Here is a 25,569-nt window from a genome sequence, read left to right as displayed (position 1 = left end):
GAACAGTTATGCTGCTAAATGATCACATGGCTTCTTCAGAAGGGCTAGAAAGAAAATATACAGCGCGAACTTGTTGGGTTATTGCTCCTTCATTCACACGACTCTTTATCTATGAACTGATTAAGGTCTGGGACTTGGCAAGGGGCTGTGACTCTCCACTGAGGTGGCTTAAGTCAAGCTTTGGTTTACTCAGAACTAGAGCTGTACTCATCTAAAAGGACATAGTAAACTGCTTACCTATTTCAGTCCTTGGGACATTATGACCAATTCCCCTCTGTCAAAGATCCCTGTAGGCCAAACTATTCAGATTGCTACCCTAGCTCTTTTGTGCAAGATTTCGCCTCCTAAGTTAGACAGTAAATGGCCTTCGTAATGACTTGAACTGCAGTCTCTTCAATCAAAGCCTTCCCTTCAAAAGCCACGTTAGTCCAGTTGACTATATAAGATCATTTAAGTGACTATTTGGTCACTGTGTGCCATGGACCACTGTCCCACTGTCAGCACTACTTAGATACTTACTGTTTTCAAATCCATTTCAGACACTACTCCCATATTTTTATTTCTTTAAGGGTCTTTTGGCATCAATTCTGCATCAGTAATACTTCTTGGTTGGAGACAACAGAATCCATAGTAACTAGTCTAGGCAGGCATGTCAGATGATCCTAGGTGACCCTTATGCTCAAGTATTTGCCAGAAGGACTCATAGGACTCAGAAAAGCTGTTATGCTCTTGGTTATAGTTTTTACAGAAAATGGATACAGATTAAAATCAGCAAAGGGAAAAGGTGCATGGGATGAAATCCAGGAGAAACTAGGTCCAAGCTTCCAGATGTCCTCTCCACTGGAGTCACGTGGAAATACACTTAATTCTCTCTGCAATAATGTGTAACACATATGAAGTAGCTTCCTGGTTGGCAATACTTCATAAGTTTTGCCATTATTTGAAGATAACCCACAGCTTGGTGTCCAGGGTTTTCACAGGTGTTAGTGGTCAGTCACACAGGCATATAGTACCTGTGTGACTTATACTACTGCCACCACAAACCTCTCCTCTCCCTGCCAGCTCCTGAGCCAAAAATGGGCATTTACCATAAATCACTTTGTTAGGAGGAACTTATCTGGTCAAACTGATTTAGCATGGCCCACAGCTTCAGGTATATAAAACACTCTTATCAGGAAGAACATTTCAGGGTCTCAGAGGTAGTCAAGGGCTAGTCAAGGGCTAGCCAAGGACCAATCCTGAAAGAAGGCCTTTTTTTGGAACCTGCAGGGTTTGAATAACCCAGGACTGCTAAGTTAACCCTTTCCCTCTACAGCAAGAAAAGGTTTATTAAGAAAAAAATTGGTAATATCACAGTTTAATCAGAAGGGATGAAAAGACAGTCTAGGCTCTAGTTTGTGTTTCTGAGGACATTTCCCAGAACTATATCATAAAACTGGCCTGCTAAGGAAGACGTTGTTACTGCTAACCCAGAACAAGATTAAATTATATGTGGTTTATGGTTATATAGAGGAATGCCCTGGTTCTTATGGAAAACATGCTGAAATATTTACGGATAAAGCATTACAAAGTCTGTAACTTATGATAAATGGGTCCATAGCTGGAGATAACAGATAAATGGATAGATAGAACAAATATAGCCAGATATAAACTACTGGAACATCTAGGCAAAGAAAAGATGGGTATTAATTATACTAGTCTTTAAACTTTTCTTTAGGTTTAAAAAAATGACCAAGAGGGCCGGGCACGGTGGCTCAAGCCTGTAATCCCAGCACTTTGGGAGGCCGAGGCGGGTGGATCACGAGGTCAAGAGATAGAGACCATCCTGGTCAACATGGTGAAACCCCGTCTCTACTAATACAAAAAATTAGCTGGGCATGGTGGCGCATGCCTGTAATCCCAGCTACTCAGGAGGCTGAGGCAGGAGAATTGCCTGAACCCAGGAGGCGGAGGTTGCGGTGAGCCATTGCACTCCAGCCTGAGTAACAAGAGCGAAACTCTGTCTCAAAAAAAAAAAGACCAATAAATGAAGACATACAAACAACTATGGCATGTTTCATATGAGAAGTATTTGACATAAAAGAGAGATTGGGAGACTGGATTGGGGGCTCATGCCTGTAATCTTAGCACTTTGGGAGGCTGAGTGGGAGGATTGCTTGAGCCCAGGAGTTCAAGACCAGTCTGGGTAACATAGTGATATCTAATCTCTACTTAAGTATATATGTATAAAATAAATTGAAAAAAAAGAGAAATAGGGAGAAAAGCTACTGAGAGCTAGATAGTAGGTTTCATAGGTCTGAAAGGCCTGAAGTTCAGACAAAAGGACTTCTTGATGTGAGGAGAGTACATTCATTCATGTAATAAAATACAATACTGTTAACACTTGGCATCCATAGTGAGAAACATTGAAGAAAAAGGAAAATATGATTGCCTTTGAGTGTTAACCTTTTGGCTTATTCATATACGGACCAAAGCAGAGTTTGATATAAGTCACTTTAAAAAAAAGAGAAATGGCTTCCAGGCCTGCAAGATATAATGGAAACCTGACATTTCTAAAGAAAAGGGCTAGTCATCAATGAAAACATGGTATAGACTCAGACTAGGAAATGCTGGCTATAACTTCCAAGGGGATATTTGCCCAAAAGCTTCAAATACACTCATTCCTCTGTCAATGATACTTCATGGAAGTTGAATGTGTTAGTTATCAACCTTCCAATTCCTTCAATTCCTGTTAATTCCCTTTGTCTAGATTTCACGTTTCCTAAAAACCTTCTCCTATGTGGGGACCCTGTGTGTCTTCTTACGGGGAAAGAATGCTCTGGTCACATGCATCCCAGTCCTTTCCATCATTCCAGTCCCTGTGACGGGTAGCTTTTCAATTTAAATCAATACACTGGCATTCTTATTTTATAATTCCATCTTTTGAGTTAGGTTAAAGTGAGTTTTGTTGGTGGGCTGGCTGAAATAGGTTTCTAAGCCTGCAATCATGAGGGCCAGATCTGAATTGTAATCAACTCGCCAAGCTCGGTTTATTTGTTCATTTGTTTGTGTGGCAAACGCTATTGGTGCCCTGGATCTTACTACTGTATTGTACGCCAGTCCTAGTTTCAATTGCCAACACATGCATTTCTTGCTTAGGGCACTCTCTGACCAGCTGGAGCTGCTGTGTCCCAACCACAGCAAGTCAACCAGATGAGGATAACAACAGTATACACTCACAGGATAACTGTGATGTGTGTGTGCTACACTTCAACACGAGTAAATTCTAGTTGTCCAAAGTAGACACTTGATTGATAATACACCCTTTTTGGTTTCCTCCCTTCTCTAGCTCACTTACTTCCTTACCAGTGTTTCTTGGGATCATTTCCCAAATAAATTACTTGCATTCAAATCATTGTCTCAAGACCTGTTTCTGGGGGAAACGCAAACTAAGATGATTTTGTCCATTCATTCATCATTTATTGAGCTTAATTATTAATAAGTCCTTAAGGCGCAAAATAAGTCCTTAGCAACACGTTGTCTCTTTTCTCATCACAATATCATTCCCTTTACAAATGAAGAAATCAAGATTGAAAGAAATTAAGTAGCTGGCTCAATATCACATAACTAGGACAGAGTGCTGGAAAGGAGTGATGGCAGATGAAGATGGCTGGGACTCCCAGATGCCCAATCTTGAACAGAACGGTATAAAAAAGTTTCCTGCTGGGGTAACAATTTGAGAATATTACAAGATTTCCACGAAGCAATGAAAAAAGGAATTATTGAATGACTGAGGAAACATTTCAATGAAATATATTTTTGAAATTTATTTTTGTTTTCCAAGAAAGCAACATGCTACAGTAAGAGCATACACACACACCCATGGGTTTAAATCCTAGCACTACTAGTGTTTAGCTGTAAGACCATGGGCAAGTTGCTCACTTATTCTAATCTCAATTTTCTAATCCATAAAGTGTATAATAGCCAAGACTGTTGTATGAATTACTGAGATTTATTTAAACAACTGGCACCTAATGAGTGTATAAATTTAACTTACAGAAATATACTGTCCTTTCAGGAACTTTGTGGTAAGTACTGAAATATGGATGTAATCAGTACTATGCTTAGCAGTAACTTAAAAAAAGAAGCAATATAAATTTTATGTGATAAATGATATCTATATTGCTATTTTAAAAATCCTGGTATTTCCATATGCAGTATGCTAATTTAATGTTACCAAATAAAAGTAAAATCAACAATTTTAAAAAGTCAAGCTTTAAGTGTAAAATTTTGTTTGAAGCAATGCCAAAGAGTCCACATAGTAACACTTATCATTTTGATAACAGAATTTTGTGCTTGTATGTGAGCCTCAAGCAGTACTAAAACAAAATAGTGTATCAATTACAAATGATATTCACGATTCTTCCCTAGCCAGATGTTTTTATCAGTTGAGAGATTCTGAAGAAAAACAGTAAGTGTAGAATGTCTGCATCATCTTTAATACTAAGATTTAATTTAATCAATGCATTTCCTTAGATTTAAAAATCATTTTGTTAGTGTCCCTGTTAGAATCAGTATGTTATGTGTTTAAAATGGTATTAGAGATATAGACTGTAGTGTGAATGATTTCAAAGAACTCAAATGATGTGTATGTCAGAAGGAAAAATTTCTAAGGGCTGCTTCATTGATTTGAGTGGAACTGTTTTATTCAGAACAGCTCAGATTAGCAGCAGCAGCAGCAGCTGGTGTTCAATGAAATGCTTCCCTTTTCCACCTATTCTCCAGCTGGGTTAAGGCAGGCACAAAGAGATTGAGATGACCAAGGTCAAAGCATGATTTGATACATTTCCAGGTTTTTGCTCCAGTAACTTCCTGTGTAGTCTTGGCTATAGAGGCAATTAGTGAAATTGGTGGTTGAATAAGTCATAGCTTTAGAAGGACTTCACAGATCATCTTGTTCAGTATCTTAATTTCATACTTCATATACTAAGGTTCTAATTAAAAGACTTTGTTGTTTATTTATTGGGATTGACAAGAAGTAAAGATTTCTTACATTAAATTCATTTGCCTGATTTTTTTGTTCCCACTGAATTGCATAAGCAGGCACCTCTGCACTTTGTATCTCTATTGCCATAGCTGAAAAATGGAACATTCAAAGATATAATACTTTATTACATGTTAGCTCAGTAAAGGGGTCCTCTGTTAGACACGGTGGTCTCCGTTCTTAACTTTTACACTCACAAAGTGTGATTCACTCATTCAAACTTTTTTGAGGCGTAACTGGGTTTTAGCCATTGAGATAGATACTGGGAACACAAGAAGTCAAGGGTGTTCTCCTCTCCCAAGGAGCTTAAGGGGAGACAGAAGTGTAAGTTCATACATCGAATGTGTAGAAGGGACACAGAGGCATGAGTAGTGACCCTGCTTGAGTAGAGCAGAGAGGCTTCTCTGAGGAGGAGCTTGAAATTGTCTAAAAGGTAGAATAAACTGTATGCAAAAGAGCTCCAAATGACTCTCAAGTGTAAGTACTGCCTGAGCAATACATTCATGTGGGGACTGGGAGATGGGGCTGGAAGGGAGGCAGGTGCCACATCCAGTGGGCCCTGTTTTTGGAGTTTAGACAATATTCAGAAGGCCATGGTGAGCCTCTGATAGTTAAGAAAGGTAGGAAGGTAATGATGCATGTTTCTTAAGAAAACATTCTGTGATGAGGACATTTGGCAGGATAGTATAATATGAACCAGCACTCTGAGTGTTGGGGTTAAAATAGTGAATGAGGTAATGTTACCTTACCCTTCTGGAACCTACAGTCTACAGGTCTAAACACTAATGGTCTAAATTAAGGTGGTAGCAGTGGAAATATACAGGAGGAAATGGATGTTATGATAATGATGATGATAGTAGTGCTTATTACCATTTATTGAACACTTCCCATGTGTCAGGTACTAAACACTTCACGTGCACTATCTTTGTCCATTCTCCACACAGTAGCTAAAGCTATTCTATAGATCTTGTCAAAACTCTCTGAAACCCTTCCAGAGGCTTCCTCCCTCATTGAGAATGAATACCTAAGTTCTTAGGAAAAGCTACAAAGTCCTCCAGGCTGTGACCCACTGTGACTTCTCTGAGCTCATCTTCAACTCCTCTCTCTCTAGCCACAGTGCCTTGCTAGCTGTTCCTAGATGACTATCGGCAGGTTGACTAGACAATTCTAGAAGGTTCTTCCCTTTACATTCCCACAGTTCATTGCTCACTTCTGTCAAGCCTCTGATTAAAAGTATTCTTTTCAATAAGACCTTCTCTGGACACTCTGCATGATGGAACTCCTATTCCCTTTGCCTTGCTTTATATTTCCCCTTAAAATATCATATTCTGATATAACACATATGTGTTGGTTTTCTTCTCCATGGATCACAAACTCCATGAGGGTAGACTGTTTTTGTTCACTGCTGTATTCTCAACACCAAGAACAATGCTGGCACATAGCACCTATTCAATAAATATGCATTGAATGGATGAATGAAGGACTACAATAGTCCTATGAGGATGGTACTATTATTTTTTCCCACTTTCCTAAAGAGGAAACAGATATTAATTGAAGTACTCAAGGTTGCATATCTGGTAAAAGTGGCAGACCTGGGATTTGCATGGAGGGCGGGGTGGGTGGGGGAAGCTGCCTTTGTTGAGCTTGTACTCTGTGCCCAGGATTATTCTAAGAGCTTTATGTATATTAACACCTAATTCTCACAACAACTCCATTTTATAGATGAGAAAACTAAATCAGAAAGGAGTTTACAATTTTGCCTGGCATCTCTGCACTTGCCGTAAGTTGGGAGCCTGTGCTCTCAGCCACTTGGCTACACCAATTCTAAAAGCCAATTTTTTAGAGAGATACAAGTTTGCCTCTTAATTGCCAGGTGAGGGAAAGGAAGAAATCTAGGATTACTAACATTATTCATAGATGGTAGACTCACCAATCAAGTCAAAGAATGAATGATGAGTTGGTTTCATTCTCCTCTAACTCTAGACTTCCACATCCAACTGCCTCCTGATATCTTTGCTTGGATATTAAGACACAAAGTCTGCTGCAGTAAAAGAGATTTAGAATAACCATGGCAGATCAAAGAATTCAGTAGCTGTCTTACATCAGAGTTGACCTGGTACACAGGGCCTTCCCAGTGAGGTCCTCAGGGTCCTACCTTGTTGCTCTGCAATCCCTAGAATGTTTCCCCCTGTCTTAGTCTGTTTATGCTGTTATAACAACATACCTGAGACTGGGAAATTTATAAAGAACAGATACATCCTTTTTCACAGTTCTAAAGACTGGGAAGTACAAGATCAAGACCCCTGGCAGGTTCAGTGTCTGGTGAGGGCTGCTTTCTGTTTCCAAGGTGGCACCTTATTGCTATATCCTCTGGAGAGGGTGAATGCTGTGTCCTCATGTGGCTAAAGGGATGGAAGAACAAAAGAAGGCCTAAGCTAGTTCCCTTCAGTCCTTTTACAAGGGTACTAATCCATCCATGAGGCAGGGCCCTGATGATTCAATCAGCTGTTAATATCACCACAATGGGGATTAAGTTTAAACATGAATTTCGAAGGGTATGCCATCATTCAAACCACAGCATCTTCCAACATAGTTCACTAACCCAACTATTTAATAGATACACTCACCAGAAAAAGACAAAAAGAAAGGGCAAGTGGCACCCAATTTCTTTCAGAAAATGATCTGGAAGTTGCATACATCATTTCTGCTCACATTCTACTGGCCAGAACTCAAGAGATACGGCCACACTTAGGATTTATTATAGGCAAGCCTGTGTCTGGCTAGATGTTCTATTATGGATGAAGAGGAGAATGCAAACAAGTATCTCAAATTTAACATTACCAAAGCTAGCCTGCTTATTCTCCCCAAACCTGCTCCTTTGCATTGTTATCACATCTCAGTCAATGGTGGAAAATAGAACAAACTTAGGGGCTTGATGTTAAACATGCTGAGCCTCAGGTGCCTGCAGAATACCCAAGACAAGTTTCCAATAAGAGGTTAAAGATACTGTGTCGATGCTTTTGACTGAGGTCTGTGTTCAAGATTCAGACTTGACCCCTGACTGAAATAAGTGATAGAAGAGTATATGTAAACAGCTCTATCAAAGATTGTAACATGGTAGGCAAAGAGAACCAAGGATGGAAAGGGAGGATTCTGCACAGGAGACCTGAAAAAGAGTGGCCTAAGACAAGGCAGAAGAGCAGAGACTGTAAGGTGACAGAACCAAGGGAGCAGTTTCCAGGAGGCAGTGGTTGGCAGCGTGGAAGGTCGCAGAGAGGTCAGATGCTATGAAAACTGAGAAGCAACCTTTCAATTTGGCTGTTACGCCACAATGAAATTGATAAAAGCAACATATATAGTAAAATGGAGGGAGTTGCTACATTTCTGTAGTCAAAGAGGGACTTGGAAGATAATAGCAATCCAAGTATAGACAGCTTTTCTAAATAGAAGGGACAAAGTAGAGGGAGAATTTATGAACAGGAGAGGTAATGCTAAAGGCTGTAAGAGTGTTGAGTCAACTTCCCTTCCCTCAAGAAATAACAATTAGCTGTAGAAAGGACAGAAGGATGGCTTCTGCCTTAAGGCTGGAGGTCACAAAGAATGTAAATTTAGACAGGTCTGTAGGCATAAGGGTGGGGCATGTAGTAGTTCATGCCTGATGTGTGCAATACTAAACAATGATACATATAATACTAATATTACTACTACTAGGCACTAACATTTATTGAGTACTTATCATATGCCAGGCAGTGTTCTTCATGGAACTAAGCTTGCTCAACAGTATTTCTTAAATAATGGGAGCTATTCATATACTGAAAGCTTAGTGTCTTTCAAAAGTTGAGTGTGTAACATTTTGATGCAGCCTAAAAATAGCAACAGTGACTTCTATCCCACTATATCTGAATTTTGTCTCTTCCATGCTCTTGACTTATTTCTGATCCTGGGCATGCTGAGTAGTAAAAGAGTTGTCTTCGCATTTTGATTCATCTGTTACGACAGGCACAATAAAAAATCTTCAGTAACAAAACAGCTCTGTCAAAAAACAACTTCACCAGCAATTCAGGGTAAAATGTTTCCTTTAAAAAAAAGTTTGTTAGTATTAGCAGATACATATTAGTAGGTACCCCCATGATCAATGAAGTGTTGGGTTACTCTGAAAAAGTGTCCAGTCTTATAGGTGTGACTGCCTTTTGAACCGCAAGTTCTTGAGGGCAAGAATAGAGATGGTTCATCTTTTATTGTTTCCCAAGGTCTGGCACATAAATAGTAGTTCGAGTAGTCCAATGTATGACACATAAATAGTTCTGGATAAACATTTGCTCAAAGTTTGTTCAAGGCATTGATGCAGATGTTTATAAAATCAAACTGTGTACTAGAAAGGTCTGAAGAAATCACTGTTCACTCAGTAGATACAAAGTTGCTTTTCTGGGAAAAACACAACTGAAAATAAAAAACATGGGTCTGATATGGCAGAAAATTTTTTTTTCATATAAACTGATGTATAGGGAAGTGGAACACTACTAGTATCTTAAGGATTCCTGAAAATATTTATGCTGGTAATTTTGATCAGCAAATATTTCTAAATTTGAAAATGGATAAAGCAAAAAGCACAGTGAGGTCTTGAAAGAAGTCTAACACTGATGTCACACATAAGAATACATATTTTAAATTAATGAACTAAAAGGGATATAGGTAATTTTTCCAGATTCGTAGGAGGAATTAAGATCCTCCTTGATCTCAGTAAAGCAATGGATAGTCATTCTGACATCTAGCTAAAAGCAGACTTATTTCCTTTCGGTCTTTAATCTTTTTGAAACTCAGGAATTTCTGCCACTTTTGATACACCAGGCTGATACAAAATTACATTTCATTTATTGACAATTTCTACTTAAAAGGAAGTAGAACATTCTAAAAGTATCTCCACATGCTAGATACAGTATTAATGGTATGCTTTAATTATTCTAACAATAAAGTCCTTAAAGATTTACATTCTTTGTTGCCTATTTTGAAAACTTGCAAAGATAAATTTCTGAAAGATTATGATTCTTACTAGTCCTTTCCATTATATGTAACAGCAAATAGTTTCCAAATGTGGATGTGTAATGAGAGGAAAACTGAATAAAGAGCTGAGTGAAAACATCTTAAAATTGAACATGGCTTAATGCTGTCATTTATCATCAGTTGTCCTAGAATAACATAAATTCTTCTAGCTTATTGTTGGTTAGTTTTTCAATAGTTGGATATATTTGTGAGGCAGAATATACACACACACACACACACACACACGCACCTGGCTATATAAAAAAGATGCTCTGAAACTGACAGTTAAAAAATATACTGCTGACCTAGCGCTGTGTCTCATGCCTGTAGTCCCAGCACTTTGGGAGGCCGAGGTGGGAGAATCACTTGAGGCCAGAAGTTTGAGACCAGCCTGGGCCTAACATAGTGAGGCTCCATGTCTAAGTTTAAAAATAAAAATTTTAAAAAGATACACTGCTATGTATGACTGTCGATATTAAAAAATCTGAATACTAGACGTGGGGACTCATATAGTCCTTCAAGGGCTTAGCAAAATTGCAAGTCGTAACACTAGGAATTGTTAGGGATACTCTTACGGCTTTGCTACCTAGTGTTGTAAAGCTATATATATATATTTGGTAAAAAAAAAAAAAAAAAAAAAAAAACAAAAAAAAAAACTTTTAAAATAAAATGGTGACCATAAAGGCCCATAAATATGACTTTAAATGGGTTTAACTGTAATGGCTTTAACAAGGTTCGGCTGTCATATTGATCAAAATTAGCCTCTATCCAGCTGGGGTCAACCAGGGAGCCACTTCTCTGAACCGACGACCTACTGAACGTCAAACTGCAGGAGACGGGACTTTACCTTCGTCTCAGGTAAACTAGTGACACATCCTGTGTTGGCAAGAGGCCTAAGTAGATGACCTTGGTCCCCTAAAATCTGGCCTGCACTCTCGGGGCGCTCCTGCAGCTCCGGGTGGAGAGGGGCTGGGGTCGGAAAGCTGGTAACGGCAGGCTCCTGCCCCGCCTCGGGGCTGGGGGCTACTCCTGCGTTTTCAGCTGACTTTCGGAACCACGCGTCTCCCAACGGTCTGAGGCGTTCCTCGGCTGGGCACACCAAAGGGCTCTGCAACCCTCCTGGGGGGCTCCCGGGGGTTTCCGGATGCACTAGGTTTATTCTTTCGGGTCACGGACAGCAGGAACTCAAAAGAGGGTTCACCCTTTCTGTCCAGTAGCAAGATGGCGACCGAACCTGGTGGGACTCCGAGGGGCCGCGGGCCACCTCCTCTTCCCGATGGCCCGTGCGCCGGCGGCGACGGCAAGCGGGAGGGGGGCGGAGCAGGCGAGGGAAGGAGGGGCGGAGCGCGGCGCCCTCCCGCGCGTCTTGGCCCCGCCCCACGTCCCCGCGTCCCGGCCTGGAGCCCTCGCCCGGCCGGGCGGCGCGCGCTGCCTGCCGGGATACTCGGCCCGCCCAGCCAGTCCTCCCGTCTTGCGCCGCGGCCGCGAGATCCGTGTTTCTCCCAAGATGGTGGCGCTGGGCTCGGGGTGACTACAGGAGACGACAGGGCCTTTTCCCTTCGACGGGTCCCGACACATCACCCTTCGCTCGCCCGCGCACCCCGCCGCCGCGTAGCCATCCGCCAGCCCGGGCGCCCGCCATCCGCCGCCTACTTACGCTTCACCTCTGCCGACCCGGCGCGCTCAGCTGCGGGCGGCGGCGCCTCCTTCGGCTCCTCCTTGGAATAGCTCGCGGCCTGTAGCCCCTGCCAAGAGGGCCCCGCAGACCCCCGGTGTGGAGAGGCAGCGGCGGCTGGCGACGAACGCCGGGATTTCGGCGGCTCCGGCGCCCCCTTTCCCGGCCTTGGTTTCCGAAGAAGGAAGCGCGGGTCCCGCATGAGCCCCGGCGGTGGCGGCAGCGAAAGGGAACGAGGCGGTGGCGGGCGGAGGCGGCGGGCGAGGGCGACGACGACCAGTGAGGCGGCCGCCGCAGCCCAGGCGCGGGGACGACGACAGGTCAGTGTGGCCGCGGCCTGCGCCAGGCGGCGCTACCTTCCCCCCGTCCTCAGTCGCCCTGCCGGCCTTCGGGGCCCGCGGTGGCGAGGTCGGCATCCCCGTTCCCCGCCCCCCCCCGCCGCCGAGGCGAGTGTTTGGGGGCGCGTGGTCCAGAGGCGCTGGTGCCAGGAGTAGGCCCCTGGTGGCCGCGGCTGCTGCAGCCGTAACTGTCAGTCGTGGCTGAACGCCGGCGGGAGGGTTTTGTCGCCGGAGGGGACGCGAGCGGGCCCGGGGCGGGGCGGGACTTGCGGGGCGTCGAGATTTGGGCCTCCTCGGAGCCAGCCTCGTCGAGCCAGTCGGGGCCCCAGGCGGGGAAGGGCAGGCCTTTTCCCTCAAAGGAGAGCTCTTTCTCGGCGTTGTCGAGGTTTTGGGCTCTCTTGGGGAAGACATATTTAGCCGTGTGCTTGGTGGGTTGGGGCTTTGGGGGTGGATTGCTGGGGAGGGAGGGCGGATGAAGTGGTATGTCAAGCCCAAGGGTTGTGTTCACAGATTACTCATGTGTTGCCGGCCACCAGGATTTCTGAAGTTGAACGTGAGTTACTGGCTTTGCCAGAGACGGCTGTGTTAAATGCAGACCTGCATGCAAGCAGTTGGCCTTTTTCTTTCCCTTTTTAGTGTAGAAAATGAAAAGGACGCTTTCCTTATCTTGGTGGTAAAGGTTTTTGTTGATAAAGGCAGAGTTGAATGTACCAAATGCCTTAGTCCGTAAAATTTTAAAAATAATTTTAATACATACACTGGTGAAGCTTGGCATCCTTGAAAGAGAATCTAGCGTCTACATTTTTTGAATGACTTCTTATGAGTTTGCTAAATTATTAACAGTACAAAATCTGTTTGAGATTATATTTGTTACGGGGCTAGGGTGCTGTTGAAAATGTAAACTAGTAGCATTTTACAGTGCATAGTTAACCCCGGTCATAAAGGAATATGAATATGACCCATAATTTTGGATCGTTTCACCGCTTGCAATATTGAGAGAAGCAGCAAATTATTACAGATTGTTTTGGGAGACGACCTAAAGTTTGAGAAATACAACTGTTGAAAGTTACATGTCAGAGACACAAAGGTACCCAATCAGTCTTGTTGAATAAATTGGACAAGTGGGGTAAATGTTAGCCTCGGATTTCTGACCAACAAGTACTCTTACTTAAGAGATAATTTGGTAAATCACGTAAAATTTAGAATTTAAGAGAGATAAGAAAGTTTTGTCTTGGTATGTATAGTGGAAATAGCTTTGAAATAAGATCCTGCTTTTAAATCTAAGCTACTTATCACATTTTTAGCGAAATGAATACAATATTAATGATGCTACTGATAAGCCCTAAGGATGACCAGAAGCCCTTTAAGAAACACTGATAAGCTTGACCACAAAATAAAAAAGGAAATAGTTTCAATAAATAATTCGCAATCTTAATGTATTTGTGATATACACAGGAGAAATAAAAGAGCAGAATAGGAAGTAACTCACCTTTATTTACAAAATTAGAATGTAAACTGTGACAGTCTTATTGTGTTAGTATTTATTAACCTGCATTAGTTTGCTAAGTAGTATGCCCACCGTCCTCTGGACATTGCCCCTGTCTCTGAGGAGCTTAACTTTATACAGAGATACAAAATACTGTGTGTTGATTTCCTTTCAGAGGATTTATAAGCTACTTATATTTTATCTGTCCTAAATTCTGCCCCTTTTTTTCATGGCTGAAAAGCTAGCTTTCTAAGAAAGGTAAGTACTAGCCAGAGGTGTGGGAAAACATGTTCTCATTCCACTTGTCCAGTCCATTTAACAGGATTTAATGGGTACCTACAGTGTCTTTGTTTTTACTTAGTTGTATTTCTTAAACTTTAGATCATTTCTATTTCAATCTCCTCCTCCCCTCCAAAAAAATTTACTGTGATAATTTACTGTGTAAACTGTGATAATATACTGTTAGTGGAATGATCCAGATCTGTAGGTCATAGCTAAATTTTTCATCCCATGCACTTGAAATGTTTCCAAATGTCTGTTTTCTTAAATGACTGCTAGTTATGTTCTCCAATCATGTTGCACATATTTTGTTTAGACCTATAATTGTATAGGTCTAGATATAGAAACATTACATTAAGTACATATGCAGCTACTGAAAGAAAATTAGTTTTTTGATTTTTAGATCGGGATGAAGACAGATTTTTAGAAGTGATCTTTCACTTCCAAAGACTTTACTGGGTAAAGTTTTAGGTGCTCATTTCGTGTTGGTTCAGGACAAAAGTGTTTTGACTGGTTTTGAATTTTCCCCTCACTGCCAAGTGTAAAGAGAAAATGTAATAACAAGACATTACGTTATGTATAGTGGTAACATCTTTGAAATTAGACCTTTCTTTTAATTCTGCCCTTTAATCTTGGTAAGCCACAGTTTTGTCATCTGTAAAATGGGTTGGTGAAACTACCCCAGAGTTGTGAGGCTTAAAGTATGTAAAATACCTAGCACGTAGGCACTCAGTAAGTATTACCTTAGAAATCTTTCATCGGTTTTTCTGAATGGTCTGGAAGCACGTTGTATATAGTGGACTACAGCATGTTATCCTTTATATTGTTTATTTCTTTTCTCAGTAGCTATGAACTCACCCTTTAAGGCCAGGAATTCCTAGTGTTTACCAGAGAATGTGTTACCAGATGTCTTAGTCTGTTCTTACTGCTATTACAGAATTCCACAGACAGGGTGGCTTATAAACAACAGAAGTTTATTTCTCACGTTCTGGGGGCTGAGAAGCTCAAGATCAAGGTGCCAACAAATTTGACATCTTTGTGAGGGCCCTCTCCTTTGTTCATAGACAGCTAGCTGTCTTTTCACCATAACTTCATGTAGAGGGGGTTCTCTAGGGCCTCTTTTATAGAGGCATTAATTCCATTCATGAGGGCAAAGCCTCCCAAAGGCCCCACCTCTTGATACTATCACCTGGAGGGTTAGGCTTTCGGCACGAATTTTAGGGTACACACTCAGACCACAGCACTAGAGCAGGCATGAATTAGTTAATGGTAAATCAGTAAATGATCAACTAACATTTATAAGGTACTTACTGTGGCTTCTATGAACTGAGCTAGGTAGAAGAGCCACAAAGAGAAGAAAGATGTCTGTCTTTTTGAATGCTTACAGTTGAGTGATTTTTGTCACGTGTGTGTGTGTAACCCTATCACATAATCGAACTGCATTCTCCCATGCCCTTCCAATCTAAGAGCAGTTCTATGGACTAAATACCTCCTACCCACCAGCTGCTACTCTAAAGACTTACTCTTCTACTCCTTTTTAAAAGTACAACCCTCTGGCACATGCATTACTTCATGTCTTGGTTGCAGACCACCACCCCCATATCTGGCATGTAGAGTGTTAGTATTTGTTTGTTTTTGTGTGTGTATGTATGTATCTAAAATTTAGAATTTTTGCTCTGGCAGTTGTCTGCAAATACTCTAATTTTTGGGGCATGATTATTATTCTGTCTTCTGGCAATGAATTGATATATGTTACCTGAGTAGGATTGTCCATGAGATCAGCTGCTCCAGTCGTTTTATATATGAGGAAATTTTAGTTCAAAGCTTTAAAATGATTTTTTTTTTGAGACAGAGTCTTGCTCTGTTACCCAGGCTAAAGTGCAGTGGTGCCATCTCAGCTCACTGCAGCCTCCACCTCCTGGGTTCAGGCGATTCTCCTGCTTCAGACTCCTGAGTAGTTGGAATTATAGGTGCCCGCCACTGCGCCCAGCTAATTTTTGTATTTTTAGTAGAGACGGGGTTTCACCCTGTTGGCCAGGCTGGTGTTGAACTCGTGACCTCATGATCCACCTGCCCCAGCCTCCCAGAGTGCAGGGATTACAGGTATGTGCCACAGGGCCCAGCCTAAAATGATTTTCTTAAAGTCACCCAGGTATGAGGATCAGAACCAGAGTCCAAGTCTCTAGCTGAGGACTCTGCACACATTGTCACATGTTCTGTCCTACCTTTTGGGATGAATAGTTATGCTTGCTTTGTGATTACTCACCTACCTTTTTGGAGATATATGAGTGTTTTGTACACTATTAATAGAAGGCAGTCTTCACAAAATGCCATCCACAGATCTGTTATTTCCTCTAATAAAGGAAATGATGTAAAATTACCTTAAATAGAAATAATTAGTGTTAATTCTTTTAGAAACATATTCCATAATCCAAACATGAAATATTTGAGATAAACATGCTACGTAAATAAGTCCTTTTTAAAAAGATAATATTAAACATTTTTAATTTATAGAGATGAGGTCTCCCTGTGTTGCCCAGGCTGGTCTTGAACTCCTGGGCTTTTACCTCAGCCTCCCAAAGTGTTGGGATTACAGGCATGAGCCACAACACCCTGCCAAGTTCTTTTTTTGTGTGTGTTTAATGAAATTACTTACTAATGCAGAATTTCTTTGACAACTTTTGTTTTCATTTGCTCTAAAAAATGTTGCTTATGGTGCTTTGATCTGAGTTATCTACAACAAGTAAATGCCATTATGGATAATAATTGAAAAAGAAGCTTGTTAGCTTGTTAATTTTTAGGCCTGAGAGTGAAATGAAGTTAGCATTTTCTTTTTATTTGTTTATTTTGATTTTATTTATTTGTTTAGAGACAGGGTCTTGCTCTGTTACCCAAGTTGGAGTGTAGTGGTGCTGTCGTAACTCATTGCAGTCTCAGGCTTAAGTGATCCTCCCATCTCACCCTTCTGAGTAGATGGGATTAGCATATACCACTATGCCTGGCAAATTTTTTTTATTTCTTGTGGAGACAGGTCTTCCTGTGTTCAAGGTGGTCTCAAACTCCTGGCCTCAAGCCTTGGCCTCCCAGAGGGCTAGGATTACAGGTGTGAGCTACCATGCCCAGCTGAGCATTTTTTAAAAACACTGGTCTTTGTACATGAGTTGTTACTATTTGATTCTAAGCCTTGTGACTGATATCCCTAAAATTATTTATAAAATTTTAAGTGCGTCAGAGTCATTGAAATGGAGGAAGGAGGACCGTCTTTTATTTTTTTGAGACAGAGTCTCACACTATCACCTGGGCTGGAGTGCAGTGGTAGGATCTCAGCTCATTGCAACCTTTGCCTCCTGGGTTCAAGCGATTCTCCTGCCTCAGCCCTCCCGAGTAGCTGGGATTACAGGTGCCCACCACCATGCCCAGCTAATATTTTGTATTTTTAGTAGAGAAGGGATTTCACTGTGTTGGCCAGGCTGGTCTCAAACTCTTGACCTTGTGATCTGCCCGCCTTGGCCTCCCAAAGTGCTGGGATTACAGGCGTGAGCTACCTCGCTTCCCAGCCCGAAGGAACACTGTCCTTTGGTGTCAAAGATTTTTGGCTTGTTTTAACTAGCTTCCTACTGGTTATGAGCAGGTTATTTAGCTTTTGAAGCTTTTGTTCCTTTTGTCAAATGGAGGTGATAGTTGCTTTGTCTGTTTTAAAAGCGTATGCTTTTCAAATGTGATAGTTATTTTTGGAGGCCAGGCTCGGTGGCTCACGCCTGTAATCCCAACACTTTGGGAGGCCGAGGCGGGTGGATCATGAGGTCAGGAGATCCAGACCATCCTGGAAAACATGGTGAAACCCTGCCTCTACTAAAATACTCGGGAGGCTGGGGCAGAGGAATTGCTTGAACCCGAGAGGTGGAGATTGCAGTGAGCTGAGATCGCTCTCGGGAGGCTGGGGCAAAGGAATTGCTTGAACCCGGGAGGCGGAGATTGGAGTGAGGTGAGATCGCTCCACTGCACTCCTGGCTGGTGACAAAGCGAGATTCCATCTCAAAAAAAAAAAAAAAAGAATCTTTTTAGAAATATTATTTTGGGAAATTTTTAGTGTGTGAATTTATTTTAAATATGTTAACTGCATTTGACATGGACAGATCTTAATTGTGATACATTATTCAGTATTATTAATCAACAGTCAAATGTCTTTTGTAATTTGCTGTTGTGTTAATCTGATCAATGGCAAGTGAATCATAAGATTGACCTGAAAGGAAAAGAGATTTTTAGGGAACATAGAATCATACTGGATAAGAATATTCCTGTAGTTCATTTTCAGGAAATCTGAACAGGAATCTCGTGTGAGGAATCACATGTGGATTATAGAAGAGAGTCTGATGTAAGACTTTTTTTATTAAGGTCTGCATCTGTGCTTCAAGTAAGAGCATAGAGGCATTAAATGAGTCCTGAACACTTATACAAGTAGGATAACATTTTTCTTAAACAGAACTGTTGGCTGGACAGTGTGGAGTCTAATGCTGTGACTCTTAACAGTTCAGTGTGTTCCAGAGTTCATCCATACCCCTCAGGATCAATTGAGGTTAGTCAAGCACAAACTTTAGTTATAGAAACCGAACATGAGAAGAATTTTTTGACCCATCTCTTCGTAGTATGCAGGCACTTGGTAGCTCTTTTCTAGTTCTGGATATGTGCCCGTTGTATATACTTTCAGCAATTCAAGATGTTCCTTTTTGTATTTGAGACAAGCACCCTTGCACAAAGATTACATAGCTGTGGGCTGAATGAAGGTGCTGCCAGTGCTGTACTTCCACACAGGTTCTTTTCATGTAATGACTTCTGTCTCATATCAGAAGGGATGCCTTATCCATTTCAAGCTTCTCTTAATAGGTAGTCTTAGAGTTGCCTTTGTGTACTGTAGCCAACACCCCAACTCATGTATTTTTATAATCTTTGTGATGCAGAATAAATTCTGAATCCTTTCACCTACAAATTAAATATACAATTACTGAGAATAATAAAACACCATGTATTCACTGTGGACGTATGTCACATTTTGTCACTTTCTCGCATTCTTGTTCCCTCTCTAAAGCTCATGTTAAACTCTTGTTCTTTATTTTCTTCTCAGATGATACCTTTAGCACTTCATGTAACAGTAGAGGAAAGTTTTCTTATAGTACTTCCAACAATACTTTCATGTCTCTTAACAGATGTGAACCATAATGCTGTTCTTTAGAAAGGAAAGGAGGAAGTGCACAGCAGTGTTTTCTGTTTAAAGCTAATGGGTCATAAGGAGAAATATAGGTTATTTCCAGCTTATTAATTGTCTTAGTGCATTTTTCCTAAGAATTCTATTTATTTTGCCTCTGTGTTTATATGCACCAATATTGATAACCTTACAGTGTGTTACAAATAAGGATATTTATATTGTCCTTGCTAAATACTTTAAGTTCTTGTCTTCTGTGCACCTATTGTATGTGACATGTATACTAATAAATCCTATTTCACACAAAGATTAAATTGGTAACATTTGTCTTTCCTAGTTTTCTGAAGTGAGCAGTTATGTTCTGTGTTGGTGATTGAAAACATGCTGTTTAGGCTGGGCGCTTGGCTCATGCCTGTAATCCCAGCACTTTGGGAGGCCGAGGTGCATGGATCACCTAGGTCGGGAGTTTGAGAGCAGCCTGGCCAACATGGTGAAACCCTGTCTCTACTAAAAGTACAAAAATTAGCGAGGCGTGGTGGTGGGCATCTGTAATCCCAGCTACATGGGAGGCTGAGGCATGAGAATTGCTTGAACCTGGGAGGCGGAGGTTGCAGTGAGCCGAGATCACACCATTTTACTCCATCCTGGGCAACAGAGTGAGACTCTGTCTCAGGAAAAAAAAAAAAGAAAGAAAGAAAATACGCTGTTTAAGATCATCCAAATTCAGTTTCTAAGAAATGAAAAGTTTTCCTAATTAAGCTGCTTCATTCTCATTCACTTTCTTAACACATTTTGCCATCTCTGTAACATGTTGAACATGTTTAAAGAACAGAGAGGGAGAATACAAAGTTAAATGGATAAAGTTTGGTAACTTAAGGTAGGAATACATTCTGTTTCACAGAATGGGAATGTTTCTGAAAAGCTGACTATAGTATTGAAGAACATTTAAGTGTAGTGTATTAGCAGAACTGAGCTACTTTTAGTCTTTTATACATATAAAGCAAGATTTCTGTGTTTCAAATCATGTATATTTCTTTAAATTTAATTATTGCTCAGTGTACTATGTTTCAAATATTGTAAAAATGAAAAGATCTTGTGGTCTTAACTCAGTATGGGGTAAGTCCTACCCACCTTCCCATTCTTATTCCCTCTTTTAGGCTAAATGAAAGGTGGGGGAGTGAATTTAAAAATAGATGGAGAATAGGTGGGTCACGTATCTCAACTGATATTAAATAATTTCTTAACTCCTGCATTGAAGATTATGAGAGAACAGTAGCTGTTTCCTTTCAGTTTATTTTCTTACTTGTTTTGTTTTTTCATGTACAGTTTTAGGCTTTGTAACTGCAGGATGAATGAACTACTTTTTAGTTCTTTCAGGCCTACTTTTAGATAACTGCTGTGGAGACAGTCCTCTACGCTTCAGAACTTAAAGTATTTTTAAATAGAGATAGACAGAACTAGGGGTCAGTTTTACTGCCTATGCCTGTGCTAAATTTGACATGGCATTTCTGGGAGGGAAGGGGGTACGGGCAGTGCACACATTGTCCGTATTGCTAGTCAATGCCAGATTTTGAGAAATTGGGGCTACTCTCTCTTAAATGGTCAAGATCTAATCCCCTGAAGTGCTGTTTTAGATAATGTAGTATCTGTCCAAAATTGCCCTATTACAATAGTATTTATATTCTCCCCTCCGCCGCCGAGATGGAGTCTCACGCTATTGCACAGGCTGGAGTGCAGTAGTGCGATCTCGGCTCACTGCAACCTCTGCCTCCCAGGTTCAAGCGATTCTGCCTCAGCCTTTCTAGTAGCTGGGACTACAGGCATGTACCATTACGCCGAGCTGATTTTTGTATTTTTAGTAGATACAGGGTTCCACCATGTTGTTCAGGCTGGTTTCTGTGGGTAACCCCCCATAGGTACCGAGGAAGGAGAGCTAAGCAGAATCCTGGCACAATTAGTGCCTGAAGAATATCTCAGTTTATTGTGTTACTATTCAGTTATTTCCCTTTATATAATCCTCTATATATAATCATAATAGTTCATAGAATGAATGCATGAAGAATATCTTACCACTCAGTTCTTTCCATATATATATATTTATAACTGTATCTTAGTTCATAATCGGAGGAATGCCTAGAGTAGACATGGTACAGAGCATGAATTAAGGAATAATCAGCTTATAATCGGAGGAATGTCTGGAGCAGACACAGTGCAGATGATGATTTAAGGGAAAAACAGTTATATCAGGACAAGAATCCATGGCCCAGGCGGCAGCATTCAGTATTGTAAAGATACCTGCTGTATGGTCAGCTTGGGGCAAGAGCCACTCCTCCTGATAAAGAAGTTGTAGGACCTTGCTCCAGTTCTTGTGGAAGGCTACCCTCAGACCAGCAATCCCTTGAGCATCCAAGGGCTCAAGACCCCTCTGAATAATCGCACTTGATGACTGAACTTTATCAGCTCTTGGTGCTAGCTCAGAAAGCATCCTCCTATAGAATTCATCGGAAACTGCCAGCAGGTGGCGGTAGGCCCTCACAGCTCTGTCACTGCTGTGTGACTTAAGCATCCTCCTATAGATCTTGTTAGGAGTTGCATGCCCATAGATAGATGTATTGCACACTGCACCCTCTTCACTGCACACTGCACCCTCTTCACTGCGCACGGCCCACCTCCTTGCCTCGATGACCTCATGGAGGTGGACCCCTTGCTGCGCAGTGTCCACCTCCTAGCCTAGGTGACCTAATGGGGGTGGACCCCTTGTTTTATTGCTCACTATCCTTAAAGATGACTTCATTCACTCTACCCTGCCCCCTAACCTATACCCAATAAACGCTTCTGAACATTCGGGCCTTGCCTGTCTCCACTTATAGGTGGCATGGCTCCCGAGCCCAGCTGTGTTTTCCTTGTACTTCTGTGTCCTGTCTCTTTATTTCTCAGATCCTGTGCCTCAGCACAGCATAAGGGACACCCCACGACCCTGTGGGGCCTTTAGCCCTACAGGTTTCGAATTCCTAAACTCAGGTGATTTGCCTTCCTGGGCCTCTGAAAGTACTGGGATTACAGGTGTGAGCCATCTCACCAAGCCTATTACATTCCTTAAAAAAAAAAAAAAAATTTTTTTTTTTTTTGGTAGAGATGAAGTTTCATTGTATTACTATATCTTGACTCCTGGGCTCAAGCGATCCTCCTGCCTTGGCCTCCCAAAGTGCTGGGATTATAGGCATGAGCCACTGCATCCAGCCTGTATTATATTTTTATTCTGATATCTTTTCTAAATGAAGTAGGGAGGTTTATATTAGATCATCTTCCAAGGTAATTATCAGCTTGGATATTATATGTTAATGTCTTCTGTTTTTAAAAAAGTATATATATTTTAATTATAAAATATTTTAAACATCCAGAAAACAACATAGCAAATGCCCATTTATCCACCATCCATAAATATAAATTATGTCCATTTGAGTTCTATATCATTCAGTTCCTAATGATTGAATTCTCCCTTGGGGGAAAGGATGTAGTGTTACATACTCACTTTTAACAACCCCAACAGTTCAAGTCCTGTTACCCTTCTCTTTACCCAGAGTAACAACCGTCTTAAGATTCTTAAGTATATTTCATGTCCTTGTTTTATACTTTTATTATATATGTGTACATGTATCTATAAGCAATACGTGGTTTTTGTATTAAGTATTTACAGATAGTATAGCACTATCTTTCATTAGCTTGATTTTTTTTAAAATTCAGTATCAAGTTTTAGAGATATGTATGTTGATGCATGTAGATGTAGTTTATTCAGTTTCGCTGCTGTATTGCGCTTCATTATATGCATATATAAAATGTTTCCCACTATTGATGGATATTTTGAGGATTTTTTTGCTATTATAAATAATGTTGCAGTGATAATTTTTACACGTGTCTATCTGCAGGTGTTTCTCTTGGGGAAAAACAAGAAGTGAAGTTGCTGGTGACTAGATACTGACAAATTCTTTTCTTAAATGGATACGCCAGCGTATACTTTATCAGCATTATATGGGCATTTCTGTTTTTAGCCTCCTCACCCATACTTGAAATTGTCAGATTTTAAAATATTTGCTAATTTGAGGCATGTGAAATGCTATCTCATTTTAATTTAGAGTTGCTTATTCTGAATGGTGGGTAAGAAGATAGGAATTTTATTGTTTTCTTTATGTTTTAAATGTCTCAAAAATAAATGGGGACAGCCGCGACGCGGGGAGGAGGGAGGATGGGGAGGGATAACACTGAGAGAAATGCCTGATGTAGGTGACGGTGGGGGGGGGTGGATGACGGTGGGGGGGGTGGATGGAGACAGCAAACCACCATGGCATGTATGTACCTATGCAGCAATCCTGCAGGATGCAGGAGGTACAAATGTACCCCAGAGCCCAAAGTACACTTTAAAAATTAATAAATAAATGTTTTTAAAGGAAAGACACATTCTCATAGAACATTTATGTTGAAAAGGACCATGAAGATACCTCATCCAGCCTTCTTAGTTTGTAGTGCAGCCAAGGAAAGTTACCAGAATAAGAATAAAATATAAAATTCTACCCATTGTAGTATTCTCTTGTATGAGTCTTAATTTTTGACATAAAAATCACATCTTTTTCTTTATGATTTGTGCTTTTTATTTTAAGAAATCCTCTTTATGTTGTCTGCTAATAGTCGAGGATTTTTTTGTTACTCTTTGTTATTTGTATTTAGGTCCATCTGAAGGGAGGTAGGATTTTCTTTTTTTAAATATGAAAAGCTAGTTGTTCCAGTGTTAAGTATTGCATCATAAAAATTTTTTTCTGTAGGTTAAATATACATATGTAATTTACCGTCTTTATCATTTTCAAGTGTACAGTTTAGCAGTAATAAATACATTTATATTCTTCTGCCTTTGTCTTCTCACTCCCCACTTCTGGCTGCTAGTAACCACCAGTCTACTCTATCTTCTTGAGATCTACTTTTTTTGGCCCTTGTATGAGTGAGAACATGTGATATTTGTCTTTCTATGTTTGGCTTATTTCAGTTAACATAATGGTTTCCCATTCCATCCATGTTGCTGCAAATTACAGGATTTTATTTTTTTAATAGCTAAGTAGTATTCCATTGTGTATATAAACTACATTTTAAAATCTATTCATCTCAATTATTGAATTCTCCCTACTCTCCCCCACCTTGTTTTTTTGTTTGTTTTCAGGAGACAGGGTCTCCCTCTGTCACCCAGGCTGGGGTGCAGTGCCATGATCATGGGTCACTGCAGCCTTGAACCTCCTGGGCTCAAGCAGTCGTCTTGCCTCAGCCTCCCACGTAGCTGGGACTGCAGGCAGGCACCTCCAGGCCCTGCTAAGTTTTGTGGGGGTTTTGTTGTTGTTATTGTTGCTGTTTTTTGGTAGAGATGGGTCTTGCTATGTTGCCCACTGTGGTTTGTTTTAATAGTTTCTAATTCCTTTGTATTATTGTGAACAAATAACAGTTAATTAAAATAGAACAGTCCTTTCTATTAAAATATTTCTTTGGTAGGATTCTGTCTACTTTCTCAGCCTTACCTTCCTGTACATTCCCTTTGATCAGTACCGTCTTACCATATAGGTTGCCTTTAGTTTCTTGAGTTATCCATCTTCCTTCTGTCTTTTAGGGCTCAACCTAAATATTACTCAGGGAAGCCTTCTTGAGAGTCTTTCTTTTTAAACTCATCGGTTTGGGGCTTCTTTGTATTATACTGTTACTGAATTCTGAATCGTATTTATCTAAACTTAAAATAGATAATTTATTTGTTTTATAAACCATCCTGTATTTGATGGTTCTGTGAGAACAATAAATGTTTATCATCTGTCATTCTTTTCATGCACACATTCTTTTTTCATGCCCACGTTCATAAGTGCTGAATGAATAAGTGTTCGTATACTGATTGATAAGGATTCGTTCTTTTTTTCCCCAATTAGAAATGTTACTACGGTTGATGATAACTGCTCAAAAGAAAATGTATGGTAGAGGTGGGAGAATTACTTGAAGACGTGAATTGGAGACCAGCCTGGGCAACAAAGTGAGACCTCATCCCTATGAAAAATAAAAATAGCCCGGCTTGGGAGGCTGAGGTGGGAGGATTGCTTGAACCCTGGAGTTCCAGGCTGCAATGAGCTATTATCATGCCACTGCATTCCAGCCTCGGTGACAAGAGTGAGACCCTATCCCTTAAAAAAAAAAAAAGAAAGAAAGAAAATGTATAACTAGGCTACACTGAAGTATTTTGTAAGACATTAATAGTAGACTAAATGTTCTCATATGATTACTATTTATGTTAAGTACATACGGTTTTTAAAACAGTTTTCTATCATTTATCAAGTGTGGTCTAGTTCACTTAGAATTAGATGGGGTACATTTTTGGGAAAGCATTTTGAAGTTATATTAGAAGTTTTTTGTGACTAAATCAGGTTTTGTTTTCTGAGTTTAAGTGCTACATTTATTTGATAGGCAGATAAATGTAACAGATTAAACTTGAAAATATGTAGTTATGATTCC

General features: G+C 40.7%; 1 protein-coding gene and 1 pseudogene across 2 annotated transcripts in view; one reads left to right on the top strand and one right to left on the bottom strand.

Annotated features, from left to right (window-relative positions):
- The window catches only part of LOC110569055 (farnesyl pyrophosphate synthase-like), a 39,915-nt pseudogene extending 28,122 nt beyond the window's left edge, over positions 1–11,793 (bottom strand).
- Positions 11,794–12,021: 228 nt separating this feature from the next.
- The window catches only part of UBE3A (ubiquitin protein ligase E3A), a 92,971-nt gene continuing 79,423 nt past the window's right edge, over positions 12,022–25,569 (top strand). Inside the window, exon 1 of one of the 2 annotated variants that reach the window (XM_012460370.3) lies at positions 12,022–12,058. The gene's annotated coding sequence lies outside the window, so the exon portion shown is untranslated. The remainder of the gene's footprint in view (positions 12,059–25,569) is intronic. The other variant, XM_064367818.1, reaches the window with a different exon arrangement.

This window comes from Aotus nancymaae, unplaced genomic scaffold (assembly GCF_030222135.1).
Source record: "Aotus nancymaae isolate 86718 unplaced genomic scaffold, 86718_ANA_hifiasm-v0.15.2.pri h1tg000075l, whole genome shotgun sequence".
Classification (NCBI taxonomy): Eukaryota; Metazoa; Chordata; class Mammalia; order Primates; family Aotidae; genus Aotus; species Aotus nancymaae.
This window is presented reverse-complemented; position numbering and strand designations above follow the sequence as displayed.